Below are 4,557 nucleotides of genomic sequence, written 5' to 3' on the forward strand. Positions count from 1 at the left end.
TTAGACAGCTAGAACTTACTCGAAATTTGACGTGAATGAGCACCTATTAAGAGTGAAGCAAAAGGAACATATTTGTTCTTTATCTTACCTTCTGATAAAGAATAGAATAGTGTCCTTATGTTTATCAATTTGCCTGGTTTTTATTTTTGACATTAACTCCACCTTAAACAATTTTGATACTCACTTATTCACTTACAAAATCCACCAATATCATGGTTTTGCAGATTGACGAAGAGCTTCTTTAGGAAGTGGTTAATATGGAATTTGACAGAAATCAATTGGTTGAATCTTTATGCAACAGGATCCAAAATGAGGTCTGTGCCCTTCATTCTCTCCTTTCATGTCTTCTTGATTGTCTCTTATTATTATCTATATATTTCTGGTACTGTGGCAAACTACTTGTTATTGGATAACTGGTTCCATGTTTCTAGTGGCTATCTTGGAGCTGAGTTTCAAGAGACTATGGTTGACTCTTTACCTTAGATAGTTGACTCTTTTAAGTCTTAATGGATCTAATAATATCTCTTCCTCTGCTCAATATCTCCCACTTATTTATTTATTTTCATGTGGTTTTGTTGTTACCATGTTTGGTTAATGTGAGTGTTGAGCTGAAAAAGAGTAATGTCTGTGTTCTTTGAGCAATTGACTAATGTTGTTGGGACCCTTCATTTTAATGTTTTCCTTTAATTTTTCAATATGAAGTGAATGACCCTTTTGCCTTGTGAACATGGAGGTTACTAAGGAAGAGCTTAATACAAAAACGAGAGAAAAAAGTTTCCAACTTTGGTCTGAAAAAAACCATGCAAAGTTTCTAACATGTTTGTGTTTTGTTTTGTGGCAGATGGGGCTGGTGATGATTTGTTTAAAGAGCTATGGAGGCTGTGTGCAGGGCCATTAATGGATGTTTCTTGTGTTCAAGACAGAGTTTTTTATTAGGTTTTAGAAAAAAAATTATTAGAATATATATATATAAACAATAAGGGACCTAAGGCTACACTTATATATAGTAGCTATAGTATACAAAAAAAAAAGAGGGATCTAAGGCTACGCTTATAAAAAGTAGTTATGGTATACAATGTAGTTACGCTTTACAAGTGATGCAGTAGCGTTGAAAAGCGTAGCCTATTCTGGAAAAATGAAAGCTGAAAAGCGTAGCCTTTGGTTCTGGACAGCATCACTTGAAAAGCGTAGCCTATTCCCAAACGCTAAAAGCGTAGCCCTTGGTGCAGAAAAGCGTAGCCTTTGAGAAAAGGCAACGGCCGAATAGGAATCACCCCAAAAAGCGTAGCCGTAGCCTAAGGCATCATTTTTTTTCACTTTTGGCTACACTTTTCAAATGTACCTGAATGGGTGTTTTTCTTGTAGTGTTGTCCTCAAGCAACTAAAAACAGTATAGGACTCAGAAGAGAACATGCCTAAGACTTGAGTGTTCATTTAAGCTCTTGTCCAATTACTGAGTGGGGTTAGTGCCACTGTGATTCTGAATAGGTTTGGCATCTCACTATCCTTTGAAGCTCAGAAATATTGATATCATTCAGAACTAGAACTTGGATGATATTGTGGATTCTCTTACATCTTAAGCTCTGATTGATCCTTGAACGCAGCTTTTTCTTTTCTTTGGTGCTTTGCACCTTAAGCCTAGCCGTGACTCTAAGTGTTTTGTCTCAAGCTTAGCTTGATACAGGAACACCACAAGTACTTGACTGAGGAGCTTTTTGAGTTCTAATTTTTCATTTAATTTCTCCCAGTCAGTGGTGCTCAGAGCCTTTGGCATACTCTGTAATGCACTTAGTCTCGACTCTTAGTGTTCTGTCTCAAGGGTTACTTCACACTTTCGCACCATAAGCATATGGTTAGGAAAATAACTCTTTGAGCTTTTAATCATATTTGACCTTCCTAACCATTGATGCTTAGACCGTTGGACCTTGCTTTTTATTTTTCTTTTTTATTATTTGTTTTTCTTCAAACATCAATGTCTTACTCAATTTAGAGAATCCATAATATTTCTCTAAGTTCCTATACCTCAGGAATCAACATTCTTAACTATAATATCAATTATGCACTGTTCAGTTCATGCATTCAGAATTATAGATAATATCACCACACCAAAGTAACCAAAATAACTCATAATATATAACTAAAGTCTCATGCATTTTACTACTTCTTTTCTTTTTCTTTTGATTTTTCAAACTCAGTGAGCAATACATGAGACATCTTTCAAAATAAACATAAAATATCAAAATAAATAACTAAACTAGCACTACAAGGGAGGCGTGAATTGGCGGCGGTTTTTTTCTTGATTAGTGACGGTTTGAAACCGCCGCAAACTCAAATGCCGGCGGTTAACCGGACCACCATGGATATAGGAGCCGGGATTGGGTTTGGCGGCGGTTTTCACCAACCGCTGGTATAACCGTTGCTAAATCAAAATTTTGTGGCACACCAATAGAAAACCGCCGCCAAATGAGACGGACACAATTTGCTTCATATTTACCGGCAGTTTCCAAACCGCCGCAATTTATCATGATATGTCCAAGTTTCCACACAACCGCCGCTAAATGGTGCTATAGTTTTGGTCAAAATTACCGGCGGTTGCAAACCGCCGCCAGATGTAACAGTTTTTATAATATTATATTATTGAATTATTTTTTAATTTTTTTTATAATTTTTATTATTTTAAGAGTGAATATTTTCAACCTTAGAATCTAAACTTGTAGCAAAAACAAAATTTAAATATAAGCAAAACAAAATAATATATCCATCAAAATACAAAGTAAATAAATCTCTTTCAAAGAGTTGCTCAGTCTATTTCAATAAAATGTTTGCTTCAATGTAAAATAACTCCAATCCTAACATTATATTTTTCACTCTATCATTCCACGAAACTCATCCCTGCAGCGATGTTAGGTGGCAGCTCCTTACCCCGCCGTTGAAACAGATAAATCAGATCACTCTCTATTGCCTTCATCTTTTTCTTCTCTGTTGCTGCCTCATCCTCCATCGCCTTCCTCTTCAATTTCTCGCCTTCCAGCTCTGCCTGCAGTTCAAGCAACTTCCTCTGGGTCTCCTCTAGTTGGACTCTGTTGCCAGGCACATGTGAATTTGAACCAAAGAATTGACTAGGAGTCGGTCCAAAACCCACACCACGTACTCTACCCGGTTTCTCTTTTTCGAAAACCTAAGCAATGGAATCATTTTGAGACAACATTCTAAAAGACTCATCCTGATGCTCAATCTCCTCAATTCTTTCCTACATACACAAATTAGCAATCTCCTCAATTAACTGTATCACTTACATCACGATAAAAAACACACAAATATAGTAGCAAAAAAATTTAATATTACACATAAACTCTCAGTCAATAAAAAAGCCAAAGGCGAATGAAAAGAAAAATAACAAACAAACAAGAAATTAGCATTGATTTCTGATAGTAAATGAAATGTTTTAAAGATTAGCATCAATGATCATATTATATATAAACTCACAACATAAAGATGTGATAGTTTAGTTCAGCATACTATAGAATTTATAGGCTATCTCTAATTCTTTACACACAGTAAGATCATCACATTATAAAGTGAGAACACCATAACAGTTCAAAGAAGCCTTCTCCCTATACGCAACGCATGGTGCAGCATATTTTAAGCTTGGAGCATGCAATATCATAGTAATGTGCAAAGATATGCACTATGAACCAAAACCCAAAAAAAGGGAATTCTCCTAAACTTACTTGTGTTAACCTTTATCAATTAACTCTTGAGATTCCAACGTGGGAGCATAATTGAGCATATTTACAACATGGGGTGCCATAAATTTACTTAATTTGAATAACACAATTAACAAATTCATAAATTTACAACATGGGGTGGGATAAAGGTACTTAATTTCCCAACCATTCAGTCACAATATTGATAATTCTCCAATCCTGACAAAGCTAAGAGAAGGTTAAAAAAAAGAGGATAGTCATAATTTGATTACCTTGAAAGAAAACAAGTGCTTTCTGGTAGCTGCAAAGGCAAGAGAGGCAGAGGAAGAAGCGATGGGAGAGAGTGAGAGTGAATGAAGTGTGTTTGTAGAGAGGGCTTAATAGCTATAATTTAATTACTACTAAACAGGAAACGCTTTGTGCTTGGGGCATGTTTTTGCCTTTTAACTATGGAACCCCACTCTTGTTATATTTTGCCTAGTTTAATGGAAAAAAGAGAGAAAAATGAAGCTTGTTTTCTTGTCCACAACACCCTTTTCACACTTTTCTTTTTTCCTGTACTGTACTACTATATAATAGCTTGCTTTTATTTTTTTTAGTCCCCCAGAAGAAGAGTAAGCAGCCGCATGGGAATCTCTATTATATCCAATATGCAAAGTAAAGCTAATAATAGTGGATCAGAAAACACAAGTGGTGCTAGCTACCATTCTAGCCCTCACCACACCTGTCAGCCTTTAAGGACTGTGTTTACCATTATTTGCAAGGGATTGTCTATTTTCTATTCTAACAAATTTTAAACATTATAAATTAAAAAATTATTTAAAATATAAAAAAATTAATATTTTCGATT

At 35.4% G+C, this 4,557-nt stretch overlaps 1 protein-coding gene across 3 annotated transcripts in view; it reads right to left on the reverse strand.

Annotated features, from left to right (window-relative positions):
* LOC107648177 overlaps positions 2,768 to 4,557 on the reverse strand; it is a 5,637-nt gene continuing 3,847 nt past the window's right edge. For 2 of the 3 annotated variants that reach the window (XM_016352153.2, XM_021104343.1), the window contains one exon: positions 2,768 to 3,250. The gene's annotated coding sequence lies outside the window, so the exon portion shown is untranslated. Of the gene's footprint in view, positions 3,251 to 3,979; positions 4,009 to 4,557 lie in introns of all 3 variants that reach the window. The other variant, XM_021104342.1, reaches the window with a different exon arrangement.

The sequence above is a fragment of the Arachis ipaensis genome, chromosome B06 (genome assembly GCF_000816755.2).
Source record: "Arachis ipaensis cultivar K30076 chromosome B06, Araip1.1, whole genome shotgun sequence".
Classification (NCBI taxonomy): Eukaryota; Viridiplantae; Streptophyta; class Magnoliopsida; order Fabales; family Fabaceae; genus Arachis; species Arachis ipaensis.